The sequence below is a fragment of the Typopeltis vanoorti genome, chromosome 7, assembly GCF_054136105.1.
Source record: "Typopeltis vanoorti isolate ZY-2024b chromosome 7, IOZ_Tvanoo_1.0, whole genome shotgun sequence".
In the NCBI taxonomy this organism is placed as follows: Eukaryota; Metazoa; Arthropoda; class Arachnida; order Uropygi; family Thelyphonidae; genus Typopeltis; species Typopeltis vanoorti.
The window spans coordinates 21795949-21816651 of NC_143555.1; the positions used below are offsets into that span (position 1 = coordinate 21795949).

At 34.3% G+C, this 20703-nt stretch overlaps 1 long non-coding RNA gene across 4 annotated transcripts in view; it reads right to left on the reverse strand.

Annotated features, from left to right (window-relative positions):
* Window positions 1–20212, reverse strand: part of LOC150104528 (uncharacterized) — a 180545-nt gene extending 160333 nt beyond the window's left edge. For all 4 annotated transcript variants that reach the window (XR_016548529.1, XR_016548531.1, XR_016548528.1 and 1 more), the window contains exon 1: window positions 19958–20212. This is a non-coding gene — a long non-coding RNA (uncharacterized LOC150104528). The remainder of the gene's footprint in view (window positions 1–19957) is intronic.
* Window positions 20213–20703: the final 491 nt, after the last annotated feature.

The window sequence follows — 20703 nt, forward strand, 5'->3', positions numbered from 1 at the left end:
TATATCGCTTTGTGCCGATGCCCAGAAGGCTAGGTTTTTGTCTAAGTTGAGCTGTTTTTCGCTGTTCGCATTAAAGTGATGTTCTGAGATTAAGAGTGAAAATTCTCTTTTTAATGCTTTTATAAATTTCTCTAGGTTGGTTTTATTGGTGAAGTATTTGATGTCAATACGGTGGTTTTTGTTGTCTAGAAACTTATTATGGGATGGTCGGAACAGCTTTCCTCTTCTTCGTATTTCCATTCAGAAAAACGGGGTAAAACAGCGCTGTTTACCATTGTTAGATCGATGAAGCTGCTTCCTCTGGTATTTTCGAATGATAGAGTGTTACAGTAGTCGTTTAGTATGTGCAAGGAATTTAATGCTATGAACTCTTCCTAATTTTTACCTGTATTGTTTGTGCTCTCGTTAAACCATAAAACCGAATGGGCGTTGCTATCTATTCCCATAATTAAGCCGCGGTTGATAGTAAAATCCACGATGTTGCTCATTTTTTCTAAGTCATATTTTATGTCAGCGTGATAGTTTAGATACATACTTGCAGCGAATGTTTTAATTCCTCTGTACGTAATTTCAATTAGTACCGAGTCCTCGTTGCTGTGCTGAGAAATTAATATTGCCTCGACTTCAGAGTTGACCACTAGTATTGCAGCTCTTTCTTTCAGAACTTTTGGAAAATATTTTAAAATTACTTGGAAAGTCTCATATGTTGTTGTTGATGTTGTAGAGTTCTTGTATTAATGCCAGTCCGATATTTTTTCAATTTATGAGTATTGTTAAATTATTAACAGCCTTGATAGAGCGTTGTATATTTATTTGAAGACATGCCAGGGAAGTAGTGCTGTTTCTGCAAGCTTGATTATTGCTTTCCTATATCTATGTTTTGAATTTTGAACTGTTTTTCATAGTTGTATGGCGGGCAGTCTTTGCTTAATGCCATGTGTTCGGAGTCGTTTTTGGTTTTGGCATGCTTGTTGTGATTTTGGCAATTTATGCAATTGATCTCGGACTTATTTCGTGGACACTCGCTGAACTTATGTTCTTGAGAACAGAATGGACAGGTGGTTTTTCCCCTGCAGTGTTGTGTATGATGGTGAAATTTATTGCAGTTAAATCATCTCAGAACGCTTACGTCTGCATAATGTCAAATTCTCCATAGGATTTTAATACTGGTTTTCAGCAGTTTGGTCCTCACCATTGGATCGACTTCTATAATCAGGTTTCTTTTGTTCATTTTTTTATTTGTCATGATAAATTTCTGTGTCATCTTTGTGTCGCCGATGAAGAGTTCTTCGTTATGCATGCGGATTGAGTCTATTACGTTGTCCGTATCTATTTCACTGGGAATATCATATATCATCAGCCTTGGAAGATGTTTATTACTGGGATTTGCTACTAACGTGTCTTTGCATTCCTTAGATATTTCGTTATATAGCAAGTCTATATCGGCCTTTTCTTTTAATTCAATTAACACTCCTCCTTTATTAATTCTTTTCATTTTTGTGATTCCAATTTATTTTTCTTGGATCTATTTTTTCTTTTATAAGATTTTTGGATTCTTCGCTGTTTAGTTGAGCTATTGGTTTGACTAATAATTTATAGCAAGGATTGCTTTCGGATTAATCTTTATTTTTAGCGTTGTTTTTAACCACTTGCGAGTATAGCTGAGTAGTCTGAGTTAAGTTAGGCTGTCCCTGGTTGTTTGTATTAGTCTGTTGTTCTATCGACAATTTAGTTTCGTTTTTCATTTTGTTGATGTCCTTTTTTAAATCGTTCTTTAAATTGCCGCTTACTTTATGTTACGCAGAAAATCTAGCTTTTTTCGAATTCTAATTCGTACCTTGCCACCATTTAATTATTACTCGACGTTGTAGTGTTATATCCTTCTATTGAACGGCTAACTTTTCTAATGTACAAAGTTCAAGAAAAATGTACTTACAGTTTTGCAGCTTGTTCCTAGAAGCGATGCTTCCATTGAATTATGTTTTCAGTGTTAGCAGCTAATTCTATTATGCACGGGTCGTTGTTTTGAGGGTAGCTGAACGATAGATGCAATCAGAACAGCAGTATTCAGTCCATAAAAATAAAATAAAATTCACTATACGCGCTTAGAACTGTGAAACTATAGAGTATATTACTCACTGTTAGATAGATCACTGTACAAGCTATCAGTCGATACCAGATACATCTAGTTGTTCTGTTAGATACCGCACAAATCAAGGTAAAAGCAGGAGCGAATTCAGGCGCGTCCGAGTCCATTCTGTATGTGTGTGTGTGTGTGTGTGTGTGTGCGTGCGGTGAAGTAGTTAAACAGAAGAGATGAATTCGTTGATGTCTTTCTTGTAAAAAACTTATGAAGATGACTGCAAAAAAAAAAAGCAACGGTCATGAATGAAGAAGGAGGAGGAGGAGGACGAAGTGGATTTGGTTTTCTAAGCTTCTTGCTGAACTGTACATGGGTGTTGACGAGCAGCCACTAGCGTTCGTGCACAATTTAGTTCAGTGAAGCAGCTTTTATATAATTACTTGCACGAAAACAAGTCTGTGGAGGGGATTTGAAAAATTATAAATTGTAAAATTTATAAAGTTGAGCAGGGGAAATGTATTATTCAGAACTAAAAAGAACACCACATTTTTGAGGCTGAAAAGGCTATGAACCTTATGATTTTTGCTAGGATAGGCTAGATATAAAAGTATTAGATTCAGTCCTGGTAGAAGCAACGGCATATGACATAAACATTTACTTATTTAGTTCCGATGGGTATACACAAATATTTCGAGGTGTCAAAAAAGTTCTTTGTCACATTACTAAATTAAAAATAGAAAGGTAGGAAATAACAGACTAATCGACAACATTTTAATTTTCTGTTCTCAGCGTACGTGCAGCGGAATTAAATTGCCATCGTTTATTATCAGAACCCATAAGTTTCAACTTACATGTATTTAATACACAAATAAATGAGATAACATGTCTGTAGAAGTCTTGTTTGCGTTCATAGCGCTAGGCTGCCCTATGAAAGAGCATTTTAAGTTCGATTCTAGTCGCCGAGTAAACGACCTTTTGCTAAGCCTTTCTTCGAGCGTTTATTAGTTAATAAATCTGTGGCTCGGGCAACTAGGGTTAAAATCTGTAATTAACTAATGTTTTGATTCCGCAACTCAAGAAAATCGACTGTAGAATCCACGCGATTTCAGTAATATGTTGCGTTAGGGGCTACGATGGGGAGGAGGTTATTTGCCATATTTCCTCTTCCAGGGATGCCATTTAAAAATCATTCATACAAAATTCTAGAAAATTTCGGAAAAAAATCCCTAGCTCACTCACGGTACAAAAAAAGGTACTATAGTTTGTTAATAACTTTCTGTAGCTGGGAGCAACATAAAATTATATATTATTTATTTAGGGATTTACTTACTAAACTAAAGGAAAACAATCAGCACTTGGGATACCATTAAGGTAACCGCAGCAAATGAACTGAGACCAGTGTATTATGCTTATTAATTGCGTGTGTTCTTATGGCCGGTAAGATTAGTGATCAGAGCTTATTCTACTTTTACCATGAGTTGCCTTGGTCTTGCACTACGTGCAGGATCAGCTAGACTTGCAATATATATATATATATATATATATATATATATATATATATATATCAGGGTTCCCACGGCTACCGAGTGCGTCCCCTAGGTGGAGGATGGGGCAACCTTGACAACCACCCTTTGGATATCAGAGCAGCTCTAAATATGTTGAATAAAGAGCCGTGGACCAGTGGTTTTGGGACTGGCAATTCCATGTGAAAATATTCCCATTCACCAACCCGCACTTGGCCAGTGGTGAATTTATGGCCTAACCTTCCAAGATGAATCCAACAAAAATAAAATGGCCCTCATTCCCCTGAGGCCGGATTGTTACTACCTATGGCAGCAGGCAGTTAAACATGAAGGCAGAAGTTGCTAAGAATCCCCGGGTAACCAGATCATGCTGCCATTGGAAACTAGACCTGGAAACATTAAACTGTAGGACTCTGAGCAGTAAACCACGGCTAACTGAAGAGCTAAAGCGACTAAAATGGGACAATCTTGGACTGTGTGAAGTTAGGTGTAATTGAAGAAATTCTTCAATTAAAAAACTGAGACTATATTATAGTATTAAATTAAAGAAAGTACTATATTAAAGAATCGGTTGAGTTAGATTCATGATCAACAAAAAATTGAAGAACAGCATAATAGAATTTGACAGCATTTCTGATCGAATAACAAGTATTCTTGTTCAAATCTCAAAAAGATACACTCTTAAGATCATCCAAGTCTATGCACCAACAACAAATCATACTGATGAAGAAATTGAATCCTTCTATCATAATGTATCCCAAATCTACAATGAAGAAAAACATTTCAGAATTGTAATGCGAGACGTTAATGCTAGAATTGGTGTACAACATTCAGATGAAAGCTCAATGGGAAATTTTGGATATGGCATGAGAGACGATAGAGGAGCAAGGTTAATAGAATTTGCAAAAAAAGAAAACCTGTATATCATGAATTCCTTTTTTCCAGAACAAAACTCATAGTAAATGGACATGGAAAAGTCCAAATGAAACAACTAGTGAAATTGACTTTATCCTCGGTAATAAGAAAAATATCTTTCAAGACTGCTCTGTTATAAACAGCTTCAACATTGGAAGTGATCATCGTATGGTACGCAATAAAATCCAAATAAACTGCCAAAATGAAAGAAGAAAATGTTATATATATTGATTGAAGTGGAATGAAACGAACTTCAAACTTTACGACTATTAATCCATCTCTCAATAATCATTGGATACATATATGTATCCAATTATTATTTTAATAATAGCCAGATCTCCAGACAGGATTAGATTTCTTTTCTCGAGTTGGCTTTCGATTCCAGCCTTTTCTAGTACAAACTCATGGCATCCATATCGTCTTTCACCTTTAAAAAAAAAACTTGTGCACTTTTCTGCTCAATACAGGTTTTTGTTCTGCAGAACTACTGACACCGGAAAACTCCCAAATATCTGCTAAATCTGATAAAACTGCTTAAACATTTGGAGTGTTCTTCCAAATTATTCCATGAGAATGCTAGATGATCATCCGACACTCAAAGATTAGCCACACTGACTCTCTTGTAGACATTCTGTTTCTTTCTTATGGCCTATGAAATGCTCCATGACTGGCCCCAATTTGATGCTGGTCGATAGCTTCAAAGTTCCGAGCCAACTGAGTTTCCTACTTTCTTCATTCCATATGCCGATGTTCTTTAGAACGCACCCCCGCCCCCGCCCCCATTCCTAATATCTGAATGTTATAATCCTTGAAGTCCTCTTCAAGAATTTTAACATTCAGATATTCATGAACACTAATTGAACAGATTCTTTCTTTCTTTCTTTCCCATCAATATATTTCCAACACGTGGAACTGATATGTGAAGAATCTTTTGTAATGTTTCGTGCTTAAAATGCGTTGCACAATATTTGCATCGATACTACTGGAAAAATTTGTAAAACAACTCTTCTGATGTTCAGAAGAGAAGATTGAATTCATTAAACGATTGTAGATTGCGAGAATATGATATATAAGAACTGTTTTATTGCTTAATCCTACGCCACAGAACTTTGATTGCAAATAAATTGAAACAAAACAACAACAAAAAAACCTCGAAATAATTTTGCAATGCTCCAGAGAGGTGTGCCTGTCAAATATTTCTCTGAATTCATTTCTGTGAAGGAAATAAGTTTGAACTCAACGTTTAATGTTAAACACTTTGTATAGAATGTCTCCCAATCTCCTCTGATATGCACCCTCGGCTACTTTGAACTCTGTCAGAGACAGAGTTCAAAGTAAGTTACGATGCACCGCTTGGTATTTTGACTAAATGGTAAACTTCCTCATTCACACTACACAGTGCTACAGAATAAAGAATGGCACTACGAACGATTGTTCTTGTGTTTTAATTTTGATTAAAAAATAAGTCTACGAAACCAACAAATTTACTAAATTATATTCGCCAGTTAGATATTTTCCGCAGTATTTGAAATCGTAGTGATCAAGTTTCTTTTTATTGTGTAAAAATTGGCATCAAACGAATGTCTGAACAGACAATGAATGTCTTATACAGAAAATAAAGAGTTTTTGATAATCGGAAACCCCTAAAGAATACATTGTGCTCTTCATTTTCTGTATAATTTCCTAGAACCTTCAGCAATATCTCGTAAGTTCAAATCCCATAAAGCCAACATAAATATATCTCTGAATTTTGCTATTTTATTTTTACTCCTTTTCCTATTGAAGAGGTACTTTGCTGTTAGGATATAACTTATTGAACGGACGTCTTGATCTCTTGAAGCGATATCTCTCTTAAAATTCAAACTTAAATAGTACGGTTAAAACGAATATCCTCTTCTTCCCGGTACACGTGAGGAAAAAACCTCACAATTCGTCAAGGGATTTGTACATGACAAAAGAAATAAAGTTGGACTAAACATTTTTCTGGCGAGTGCTTCGAATGATTTATTCAAAATAATAAATTATTCATGACACATCCTCTTCTCTCTCTCTCTCTCTCTCGTTTTTAAAGAATAACCTCTACTACAAAAGGAAAGAAACTAGAATGACAAAGACTGAAGTTCATTCTCTGATTATTCTGATGTCAAAAGACTATTGAGTCAGCTCTGTTTTTTCTATTACAGAAACACTTAATGATAGAAATGTTAACGATCAAATATTTAAGGTTGTTTTTATAACTGGTTGATACATATTAATAAGCGTATAATATACGGATCAGTCCTGGAAATTATTCTTATGATTCAAGTGGGCCATGAAATATCTTTTATTTATTATAGGTCCCTCTCATTACAAAGATGGAAAACTAATGGTGCTTATGGTTGAACTGCTGAAATCTACTTCTGAAACAGCAACTTGAATGTGACGAATATCTTCATTGTTTGACACAACATTAAACTCCACATGATGGTTTTTCTGCTACACGAAAAACACGTTTGACCATTCTACAAGCAGAAATAATGATTTGACTGAGACAAAATGTTTATTTTTTCCTCAGGTAACAAAGAAAGCAGAAGTAGCATCTGTCGCCAGAGTTCTAATAGAAACAACTGTTTTCTAAGTTAAGAGACACGACGTTAATCGTACAGGAAAACAAATATACATTTTTATTGTTATCGTTTTCCAGAAATGGATTTGGATATATACTCCTCTAAATATGCACTCTATTATCTCTCTCTCTCTCTCTCTCTCTCTCTCTCTCTCTCTCTCTCTCTCTCTCTTTGATCACAGATCAGTGCTTCTCTACCCATTCACAAAATCAATCTTAGATTAATTTTGCTCACTTCAAAGACTACCAAAGGAGAGCTCAGCAGTATGCGCTTACCCATTTAATAAGTTTAGATTATCATCACAGATCCATTGTAAGTTGTTTGACTCCTAATGATGTTTACATATTCAAGCCACTAATACATTTTAATGCTATATTTTATGTTCTGTTATTACAATACTGATGCTCTGAATACACACACAAAGAAAGTAATAAACTATGTGTTGTGGTGTACATGGGATGTTTGTTATGATCGAAGCGGTGCTATCTGACAAAAAACTTGAGAAACTGGATGTGTGTTGGAAGCATCGCAAACCATTATTATTTTATTTTTAACTTATTTTATTTTATTTGATACATTAGAGAGAAATATGCATATTTCTTTCAGTATTTTACTTTGTTACTTCTGGCGGCCATTTTAACAAGAATAAATATGAAATATATGCCGTAAAAATATAATTCATCCTAATTCGAACAAAAATTAACGGAATAATTAAGGCATGGACCAAATTAATTTTTTTTGTGCTTATACACCAACTGTTTACGCCAACAAACTAAACCTTCTTATAAAGTAGTGATAGGCGAGCATCAGTTTGATACGGTACATATTTTAGTTTGATACGATACATATTTTACGATACCACTTCGGACAACTACTTATTATATTAAATTATATTATACAACATAAAGTGCCTGATCGTATTAATTAAATTACACACAACATAATTATGACTTATGAGTACAGTAGTCAGTCTGAATTTTCTAAAAATATAAAAATTATATTAGTAAATAAAATGTGTGTTAACAAATTTCACTGTTTTATCATTATTTAAATATAAAGACGAAATTTTTAAATTTTAATAAGAATCCGATATTATAGTAAGAATATTTTAGGAAAATTGAACGGATTCATTTCTGTCATCAGAATTTATTCATATGCAGTACTTTAAAATAGTGCATATGACTAATCTCATCGGAAAGTTGCTTTCTCAAGCTCTTTAATAATTATTCTTTGGTTAAATTTGAAATTAGAATATTTGTAGTATTTCACTTAGTATATACATGTTTCTTTTTTTTTTCTAGCTAAAATGTTTCCTGTTGCTTAGTTTACTTCTTTTTTACGCCATGTTTATAGCCGCCTTTCTACAATTTTGATAAATGACCATTTTTAAAGGATAAAGTTGCCTGAAGGTGATTTAATATTTAAACATCCTTCTCAAAAAATCTATTAGCACTCTTAGAGTAACCTAAGAGTACAAAAATATGATTGATAAAACACAGAAGATAGGTACTTAACGTCCTAAAAGCTTAATTTGATGCACGTGATGTTTCCCTTTTTTTTGTCCATTTTGCCCACCCAAATCTTCCTAGGGAATATTAATGCAATGTTTTGAAATTAAAACAAAACATCTGTTATTTAATAGTTCCACTTAAGATGCAAATAAGGATGTGTTTAAACGCGTAAATCCGTATTTTGCCAACTGGTGAAAATAATTATTGCACGGAAGCACATAAATAATGTCCGGTACTCGATGAACTGCAAATAGCGTGATTATACCTCGTAATTACTTCTACTTTATTAGCAGACAGCGGTTTCCATCTCATAAATTTTTTATGGAGCCATATTTTAATTACGCAGGTTTTTTCATTGCCTTATTTATTTATCCGGAGTAGTTTAATGTTTCCACCATACTTCTCGCTGCCAACAAAAAATTTCGTGATGTAGACATGAGACCATCAGGAGAGCATAAACCGCATTGAACTGTTCCTTTAATATAGGGCTGACGAAGGTGATTATTCTTTCACCACTGTGACAAAATTTAACACTCACTTTATTCCACACGATAAGAATTCATTGCTGTGTCAAATACGTCTGAAATAAATAGCCAGTAATCGAATGAAAGCATCCGCAAATATACAATTCATTTCGGCAATTGGCACATTCCTTTGTATCATCTGTATATGTGAGTGTTAATTTCAAAATGTATGCGTTTGCACTTGGTATTGTTACAGTTTTGTGTAATCATAACATGAGTATGCTTCCAGCCAGCAGTAAAATGAAGAAACGGTGCTCATACTGACAATATTTTTAATTTGTTACCAATGATCAGATTTTTATTTATAGATTAATCTGTTTTATATATCCACTCTCTCTATATATAGAAAGATAAGCCGAAATTTGAAACGTTTTTATGTCACGTTTTTTTGCCTCTTCATTGTTTTGAGCCGGGTTAAGCTGATAAGCCGATTAGGCCATTAAGCTAATAAGAAATTTGAAAGGAAAATTTAAAAGCCGAAATTTGAAATGTTTCAAGTCCAACAATGTGTTTGCCTTCATGAGACAACAATTTGTTGGACGTTTCAAAACAATGGAGAACTGGCTTACCAGCCAGGAACTCGGGGGATTGGGCGCCAGGGGTGGTAGGCCCCCTAGTATAAATATGTAAATGGCAATGCTGTAGCCAATGAAGTTTTAACTGAGGCTCGGCTATTGCCGTTACCCAGCCATGACTAGAGCTTTTTAGCTCAATAACACTCCATCCACACAGATTATCTTCATTCAGATGACGGGATAAAGAGTCAAGGACTCAGTCCATCGCCCAGTTCTTTTAAGAACTTTAAGAGCCCCCTAGTATATATATATAAACTCGCATTAATGAAATACCTGCCGAGTATTTCGGTTCTTCTTTACAGTGCTGCAATCGAAACAATGAAAAACCATGAAAATCTTGTTTTCGTGTTACTGATATGCAAATAATGCCCCAGTTTAACGAAAAGTATTCTTGTTTTTAACCTTTTCACAGTACTGTTCATAAGATATTTTAATGCTACTGTCTAGTGATAACTTATAAAAAGCAAAAACGTTTTTTCTGTCTGTATATGCTCTACCCTATCAAATAAGGGGATCCATTGTTAGTTCTTAAATTATTGTCCACCTGCTAACAGGAATTCCTAAATTATTATTCTACATGAGAATTTTCTTTACCAGTAACACTTCATTTATTTTCCCAAAAGTATCGAAAAGTGCAATCTTAACGGGAAAAAAATAGTACTCCACAGAGAGCTCAACAAACTATAGCACTCAAAGTGTGCCAATTCTTCTCCTCCTGCTCCTCCTACTTTTCGCTCATTGCACACGATCGCTAGCTATTCTTCACTGAAGCATATCTTTCAGACGACAGAGAAAATTTGCACTGAAATTAGTACTGTTACCATGAAAACATGGAAGAATGAGGTCACGCATTTTAAAAATGCGTGACCTCATTTTAATGTTCTTAAAACAAGAACATAAAACTTTTTTTTTTAATTTTGAAAAAATATAGGAGTATGAAAATATTGCACTATATATTTCCATTAATATTTCGCAACGAATCACATCCCACACAATTCAAACTTTAGGTCCCGATAAACTAGGTTTAGTAGCGGAATTCTAAAAATAACATTTGTAAGAAACTAATTTACCTAGTAATAAGAAATCCTACAGAAGCATAGTGAAGTATTTAGGCTTGTCAAGATTAATTAGTAAGAAAATGAAGTAACACTATAACATGTAGCCAATAGCATTCTTGTACAACGACGTCACTCATTCATTATCACAAGAAATGTACGCTTAAACCAAATTTAGTCATGTGCCGTAGATAATTTATTTCTTGTTATTCGTATTGCGTACTATACAAAATGAAACGTTTAACCGTCTTTTATAAGCAAAAATTGTTTGAGACCGAAACTAGCATTCTGCGAGAAATTCTATTTAAAATAAAATATTAAATACAATTTCATTACGGGATTTATTATCCCCTTAACTTAATTTATGTCGCCGAAAAAATAGCCTCTTGGCACTTTATAGTAGTAATAATAATATATGGGTTCACCGGTCTGGCAATTCGTTAGTAGGGATATATGTAAGTTCGGTTCACTTAAACCTTGATATTCCAGGTCTACCTATTCACTGATGAGACCTCAATAAAGGTCGAAACCGGTATGGGTAGTGACCTCTCCTCATAATTTAAAACAGTAATACATCTCCTAGGAGCTGCGTTTTACATTATGAGAAAATATTAAGGATAGTGACGGAGCTTTCCCCACCTTTGACACGAGTTGCCATAGTGTTGTACTACTCAAGTGATGACTTACGCTTGGACTCGCCGATAGTTCTTCGGCATGAAACTCTTATATTTCATGCCGAATTTCGTATCCGGCTGTAAAATAATACGGGATTTATTATCCCCTTAACACAATTTCATTAAATTACTTTCAAACAGAATCCATCACTGTTATTGCAAATAAAAACCATAGATGTGATTGCGTCAAACATATTAATACTGGAGAGTGGATACGTTCTCTAGTACTAATATGCATGAAAGTAGTAGAGTAAACTGTCTTAGCCCTAACTAACCTCTCTGAATTCTGATAGCAGCCGAACTTTAACCATAGCCATCACTTGTAAATGTCTAAAGACAATCAATGATCCAAAAGCATGGGAGGGTATGGAAAACATCTGTTGCCAGCACGTAGTCCGTGACACTGTGTGCGTAATGTAAGTTCTACGGTTGGTTTTCTTGAGTTCTAGGAATAAAAACTCAAGTTTCCAGGAGAAAACACCGAGTTTCACGTGTCAGTGCTCGTGGATCTTTGTATATGCCATTAACATAAGTTGAGAATGACTTTCTCTACGTATTAAAATAAAGTCACAATTATTTGTTATGTTACATTGAGCCCTTGTACCCAAAGTGAGCCCTTGAGGTGTTCAAAGGCTCACTTTGGTGATTACTGGAGAACTTCCCGGAGTGGCTAACCAAAGGAATCTGATATTGAACCATGCCTCACTTTATGTAACATCCGTCTGTTATATTAACTGTACACTACTCTTCTTTTTAGCTATCTTTCTTCTCTTATTGCACCTTCCATCCCATTACTATTAGATTATTCGAGGGCTAGGCGTGAATTTTTCCTATTTGGCTATTTTTTTTTTCATTTCATTCGGTGTAGTCTGTTTTTTTTCCCCGCATCCTTAACTCAGTCGGCTTCAACGACGCCCTTTGGTTGGAAAGACCTGGGTTCGAATCCCGTCTAGGACGCGAAGAACCTTTATCAGGGCATTTCAATTAAAGGTGAGTTAGCCGGTCTCATACGGAGGTAGAGGGTTTTTCTCCCGGAAACTCGGATTTTTCGATCCCCAGAACACACGATATTAACATACACAACACACTGGCCTCATAGTTCGTTAGTTTAATTGGCTGTACATCATACTGAATGTAGTGAAGCATAGAATCAAATCAAAAATTGAATGTTTTTAGATGAAAATCAGTTTGGATTGAAGAATGGTAAAGAAAGTAGAAAAATCATTGTTAACAATAAGAATAATAGACAGAGGGAATGAAATAAATAAAGCTACATACATTACTTTTCCCAGCAGTTCGTTTAACTCATGGTAGTACGCCATACCCAATAAGAAGTAAACACATCGTTTAGCAGGACTGTTCTTAGGACCCATTAAACAGCTACATACGAAGCACCGCTTGCAGATTTTTTTTTTCTTTCTGAATACAGCTGTCTACTTACAATGTTCAAACATCTTAACCACGGCGCTCGCCCTTCTGCAAAACTAGAGGCCTGCCGTAAGAAATTTGGATACATTAACCCCCCCTCCCCTCTGGCGGAAATGATTTATTGCATTTTAATGATGGACAAAAGCAATCCTATAAATTACCTAACAACCATCACTAGTTATCAGTACTTCTTTGTTCTGCTGTTTCTAAGATTACTGCAGATATTTATGTCCACTTTCTTAACATTCAAGACACTATCGCAACAGGGATGATGCGCTCGCTTCATTGTCGATAAAGAAGAACGAATAAAATTCTTCTGAATATGTGCAATTTTACCGCCTTCAACCAAATCGGGTGCAATCATGAAGAAGATAAAAGTTTCTTAAAATTCTGTTCCCCATGAAATAAGGTAAATAAATCGTACTTAAGTAACTTAATATTTAGTACTAGTCTACTCTTAAAAAGCATTCATAGCAAAAATAAATAAATGAATTTAAAATGAAATTTAATATTGGTGCGTATACATCAACTGTTCATTATTAACCATAAAAAAATTAAAAGTATGTGGCACTGGGAGGATGAATTGAATGCCAATGCTTTTTTGTCTCTGTAGAAATAAAGCTACGAAATGGAATGTGTGTGTGTGTGTGTGTGTGTGTGTGTGTGTGTGTGTGTGTGTGTGTGTGTGTGTGTGTGTGTGTGTGTGTGTGTGTGTGTGTGTGTGTGTGTGTGTGTGTGTGTGTGTGTGTTCGATTAAAAGTAAGGCATTAATGAAACATGCATTACAATATAATTTTACTAAATTACGGAAAATATTAACATTAATTCTACATTGTTTGGAAAGAAGACAACGGACACCCTCCTCCATGAGTAAGGTGCGTCGTGCCATGTAACGAGACATTTTTGAAGCCGGATATTAATTGGAGGAATATGATGTTCTCAAGTTAGTGCGAATGTGCTCGGGTGCGAGAAGGGAGATTGAAAGAAGCGTTCTGATAGAATGCCATGTTGGAGGTATCTATTCGGCAAATTACTGACAAAGTTGGCAATCCGAGGGCAACAATCAGTGATATAACACTCATATAGAAACGCAGGGGGTCAACTGCAAGTGCTACCCATAGTGGACGACCCATCATACTCACCGAATGTGACCGTAGGGTGCTACCTAGGATAATATGTAAAACCCCATAATATATAAAACGTCATTCGTCGACAGACCCGTTGAATGTGGAATTATGGGGATCGATAGGAACACAAATCTGCACAAAACATTCAGAACTTAAGCTGACAACATGGGTTTCCATGGAAACAAACATGCAGCGTCGTCTTCAGTTGTGCAAAGCACATGTACAGTGGGATGGAAGCTTGGAAAGGTGTATTATGTAGCTACGAATCACGCTACACCCCTACCAAGCAGACCCAGGGTTGTGGTTACCCAGTGAACATCTCTCACCAGAGTGCCTAACTCCAACTATGAAATTCGGAGGTAGCGGTGTGATAGTATGTTTTTGTTTTTCCTGGTTTGGCCTCGGACTTCTGTTTATGGTGCCAAGAACTCTGAACTCCGATAGGTATCTGAACATTTTGAAGAATGCAATGCTTCTACTTTGTGGCGTTGCTACAGACACGACCATCATCTCTTTCTGCAATATACAACGCACCGTTTCATAAGGCTGCTGTATCTGGGTGGTTTGTGGGTGATCTCAACCCCTATTGAACATCCGTGGAATGAACTGAGCGTCGCGGGAGCTCTTCCTTCTGTATCAGCTCCTCGTTCTGTATGCATTATTTTTAATTAAGTCGGAAAAGGACACAGTTATCGTCAATTATATTCTCATGATAAATTATAAATGATTATTTTCATTCCCTCATTATTTCTTGCGGCCAGTTGAGTGTTATGTGTGACCTGGCCATTAACAAAAGAAGAAGAAATTGAAACCTTCCAGAAACACAACACGAATACTGCAGAATATAAATAGAAAGACACAGACAAACCAATTTGGAACGAAGACGTGTTGAATACATGACGCTGATCAAACAGCATATCGATGAAACTCTAGACGTGTTCTGAATATGACGGCAAGACTTGGCTGAGAGTGGATTTAAACTCCGCAATTTCACAGCACACTCCCTGTCAAGACAGAAACTTTACTGACAAAAATAAATACTTAAATAAACAGTGACAACATTGTTATCGTTTTTTCAGCAATTAAAAATGGAATCATGGAATCTCACATAAGGATTAAAAATCACTTCAGGAGGAGCAAATAGTTTGCTGGTGTAAACAGGCAAACCAGCAAAATATCAGTTTTATAGAAAAACTGAAGTATCTCTGTTATGCACATGCATTTTAATTAATCTGCGAATTTTATTTTTCGTCTAAAAGAAAAACAACATTTAATTATGGCAATAATCTTTATAGAAAAGATTCTGTCTACCGAAAGCAGGCATAGATTCTTTCCCTGCATATTCGACTAACATTTAATAAAAAAGAGCATTTTAAATAAAAAAGTAAATACCTTGAATACTTTATCAAAATAGAAGTACCACTTGGTTGTTCTAATATAGTAATACTCGCCACTTTCAATATGCAAGAAAAGGAAGAATGACATCAATAAATGAAAATTTTGACCCGATCTGGACCAGTCAGCATTAGCTTTGCTTTCAGAATGATTTTGTTTCTGTTCATAATAATAATAATAATAAACTGATGAAGGAAGATTGTACTGATTATTCATGAGGATCATCTCTAACCCCCCCCAAAAAAAGCTGCTTTACACTGCAATAGTACATAGCTTTTTTCATACTCTAACACGTAGCAAAAATTTGCAATGAAATCCCAGATAAGTTCATTTTGCACTTTTTTCATGGAGCTTTACGGTAATCCCCAGAAGAGAGTTGATCAACCTATAGACTTTAGTAGATGAAACTGAGGGCAGACAGAAAGTTAAGGATAAAGAAAAAGTTAATATCTGATTTGAAGTCCTACAGATTATATTCTCGTCAGGAAATGTACAAAAGACGGGTTATTTTAGAGTGCAGTAATTGATTCAGGAAAGAATAATTTGTATATTTTTAGTAATTTTTAATGTAAGTTCCACCTCGAAAGTTGTATGGCAGGGCCGACCCTACCATACAAGCGAACCAAGCATCGCTTGGGGCGATAACAAGAGTTTGGAATGGTAGCAATCTCTAACAAACAAGTTTGCAAGAAAATGTTGCTGGCGAGGGGCCCCAAAAATGCATATATCACGAAATTTGTGAATAGATACTAAGGTACAATATAACTGTGTACACAAACATAGCAAAGTCAGTTATGAAATTTAGTTAAACTTCACAAATTTCAACGGTACTTTGGAGATCCAATACACAGCAGAAGCAGACAATAATGGAACACCTGATAGCAAAACACAAAATCCTGAGAATAAAGAATTTAAGATACTACAGAAATTAGCACAAAAGATAATACGATGTCTTTTGTGGAGTTTGAAATTCAAAACAATCTCTTTTAAGATTTTTATAATTTGGCTTGAATTTTCATAGCTGAATTCACCATGAATGAGCAAATGATCTCCGACAGATTTGAACGTATTTCTAAGACACTATTTCAATAAAAATTTCAAAAAAATCCAATACGTATTGGATAACACGACTAACCATAACACTTTGCACAAGCAGGAGCTATAACTTCTTTTAATAAACATCTCATACCCACACTACTCAAGAAACTGCCATGGAATCTAAAGCATCTGGATAGTTCAGAGAACATTAAAACATGAACGAACTGTGGAAATTGCATCAGCACTCTTAATATTGCAAGAGGTAACATTGGTATCACATAAAACATAGCAACCATAGTAACAATCGCTAACAACAACAACAATAAAACTCTTTAATGCCAGCTGTCTTCAGAAAAGCTAACTCTAGCTTCGAAGTCAGTGAGTATATTCCGCCTCATCATGTTATTATGATTAGCACCCAACTCATTTTCTTAAAACTGTAAAGAGCGGAAAGCTCTCAAATGATCCAAAATAGTGTTTCAAAACAATATATTTTGTAGAGTTTTAAATTCAAAGCAATCTCGTTTAATATTTTTAAAATTCGGCTTGAATTTTCATTCCTGAATGCACCACCAAATGCTGTCGTTTGGTTTTTAATTACAAGCAGATGATCAACTACAGCTTATAACGTATTTCGGACCTTTTCATAGAAAATACATTAAAAATTGGAAGATTTAATTATGAGCTCTCTCTACAGTTGAAATCGCATTGGCCCTTAGGTCTTGCTTTCTTTCCCAAACTCGATATCTCTGTTTAAAAACAGTTTTCTTCCTTCTCAGATCTTACTCGAGGGGGAAAGATACAAGTGTTTGTTTCTACTGTACATTTGAATTACTCTTTAAACATGACCAATAGGCAAGAAGAAAGATGAATTATTGGAAACCGGAGTAGAGTGACTAAAAAGAAGAAGAAGAAGAAGAAAAAAGTTATGTTAAAAGTTGCCCTCGGGAAGAAAACACACATAGTTGCAAAGATTCTTGAGGTTCTTGACGTACTCCGCATGAAAGAAAGAACGCGAGAAGTGTCCATTAAATAAATAAGCTGCATTCGAATCCCGTTGCTGATATCAAGAACATTTTATACACAGTAAGCATGGATTAGTTGATCTCAGAAATAAGAGCAGAATTTCTTTTTGAATGGATTACTTTCCTGCCGACCTCCTCAAAATCGACGGACTGACAAAAGAACTAAATATGCTGGCATGCCATTAGCTCTGAAACTATCCTTTAAACTTGAAGATCTAAATTTAATACAATTGTTAAATAAAAAAAATAAAAATAAAAATAGAAGGCTATTTCAGCTCAAGTTTCATTTTCTAAATCTTCTGTAGGGTAGTCTCTGTATATTTCAGCGGTCATTGCTATAACATTTCCTCCACAATTTGCATTTTATACATTATTGATGCTATTTTTCTAAATTAATTTCATTATGTGTTTCCCTTCAAGCAAGAGGTCACTAGCATTTCCTCAATACTTTCTAATCCCAAAACATATCTAATGTCTATATCTTGCCTTGTTGCGAACATTATCCTCAACAGTTTCCTTTCCATTACTTGCACCTCCTCTCATAAGACAAAATGGGAAAGAAGTAAATTCTGTGAATCTAAAGCTTACACTTCAGTGGGACGTCACTATCTAATAGTTGACTACTTACGCTGCTAAAAATGGGCTCAGTGAAATCCTCCCTCCCCTCTCTTTAAATATTACTTCTGCCCTTACTGACATAATTTTCCAAATATTTGACGTTTTTCTCTCCTTTTCAAGACTTTTCCCCATTGAGTCTAACACCGTTAACCGGTACAGTTTCTCTATGTTTTATACCGCGATTTCACCCTTCTTGCCATTAATATTTATCCTACAGGTGTATGTCACACTGTTCCATTCGTCCCGTAATTTTGTGACTCTTCTTCTGAATATGACCAACATCGTCTGCAGTTGTTTCTTTTCTTTTTTCTGATCGCTAGCCTTATTTTTACATACGAGGAGGTGGTCTGGAAATTTCTGATAAACAACTAGAACAAAAATAATATTAAAGCAACTGAAAAAGAATATTAAAGATATTAAGAATATATTAAGAACATCAGTTACCTTCAAAAGTCTGCCACTAATATGTTTCCCTTGTGGTTATATCAGTTGCTTTAATATCATTGTTGTTTTAGGTGTTTATTTTTTATTGTTTATTTTTTAGTTACAGGACGATATTTCATGTATTATAGTTGAAATATACTTCAGTTTTTTTCTCAATAACCTGCATTTTTATGAAAAAGAAGTTAAACGCCCTACATTTTCTCATTCACTATACATTTGTTAAAAATAAATATTAAAACTTTCATTCTCGTATATACTCTAGTTAAAAAAGCAACTAAGGTTACTTTGATTTTAAATATTGCTTTTCCTTGCATTTAAATATTGTTACAAATTATTCATTTACTATAATTTTATAGTAAGAAAAAAAAATTAAAAAAAAATAAAATAAAATAAATAATTCAAATTAACACTTGTATCCCGCTGATATGGGGGATACAATCCCGCATATCAGCTGGATACAAGTATACAAGGATAATCAGTACAACCTTCCTTCATCAGTTTATTATTATTATTATTATTATTAACAGAAACAAAATCATTCTGAAAGCAAAGCTAATTCTGACTGGTCCAGATCGGGTCAAAATTTTCATTTATTGATGTCATTCTTCCTTTTCTTGCATATTAAAAGTGGCGAGTATTACTATATATTAGAACAACCAAGCGGTACTTCTATTTTGATAAAGTATTCAAGGTATTTACTTTTTTATTTAAAATTCTCTTTTTCATTAAATGTTAGTCGAATAGGCAGGGAAAGAATCTATGCCTGCTTTCGGTAGACAGAATCTTTTCTATAAAGATTATTGCCATAATTAAATGTTGTTTTCTGTTAGACCAAAAATAAAATTCATGTATAAACAACTGTCAAGATTAATAATAATAAAAAAAATAATAAGTTTCGCTTTATGGAATAATTTCAGTAAATAGGAAATATATAATTTCTTTTTCATTCTACAATACCAACCATTAACAGTCATGTATAGTATCGTGTGATAAATAAACAGAGTTAAAAATAAAAATCGCTCCTATATGTCTTTATATGCCATTCCATTATGCCATTTAAGTACCAAAATAATAATATGAATCAATAATAATTCATTAGTATTTATTAGTAGTTTACACGGTTATTATTCAATGGTTAAATGCAGTTTATCATAAATTTATGCTAAACTTTATGATAAATTTATAATAAACTTATGAAAAAATGTATGATAACATTAAAAATTATGTTATCATAAATTTATGATTATGCACAAACCGCGATGAGTCTTTTTGACTCCATGGAGGCACCTTTATAATAATAATAGACATGCACATATAAACGATGTTTGATTTTAGCACAAAGAAGCTGTTAGGTGCAAACTAATATTACAGTTAACAGCTCTTAAAATAATAATAATAAAATAGGATGAATATTACCTGAAAAATTGACTCTTCTAAACTAACATTCGAAACCCGGACCTGGGACCATACGGCATTTAAGGATACTCATAGCCTCACAGATAATTCAGTGTCTCTTACTCTAAAGGCTTCCACTTCTCTGAAACCTGTTCCAACGAGTGGGTAACTTTTACTTATCGCTACTTCGGTTCAAATATTCAACTAATTGTTAATAAGCTACATTACCGTTATCATGAAATACCGATAATTACTATAGGAAATTAACTAAGCTTTTCCAACTTATAACATCGTGTCTACTCAGTAACTAAATAATTTGTTTTTCATAAATCTGTCTTCAGTATTTGTATTTCAGTCAACAGCGCATGTGCGAATTTCTCAACATTTACTTGGAATGAATGCACGGGCTCTCTTTTATAACAGAGCGCGTGCAGACATGTCGATTGCAGAGTAGAATATTTTTAGTTAAGCATGTGCATTACGTAACATTATTTAGGTGTTTAAACTAATTAAATAGATTGCAGAGTAGAATATTTTTAGTTAAGCATGTGCATTACGTAACATTATTTAGGTGTTTAAACTAATTAAATATATTCCAAAATCAAATTTGGCAAATGTAAATAAAATTTGGATCATTTAAACAAAATATGGATAAAAACAAAAGAAATTACCATAAATTTGTAACGAAACCATGAAACTAAAGCGATTAATAATAAATCAGTGCGAATCACATAAAAATTGCTATTAACTTATTAATTATTTAAAAC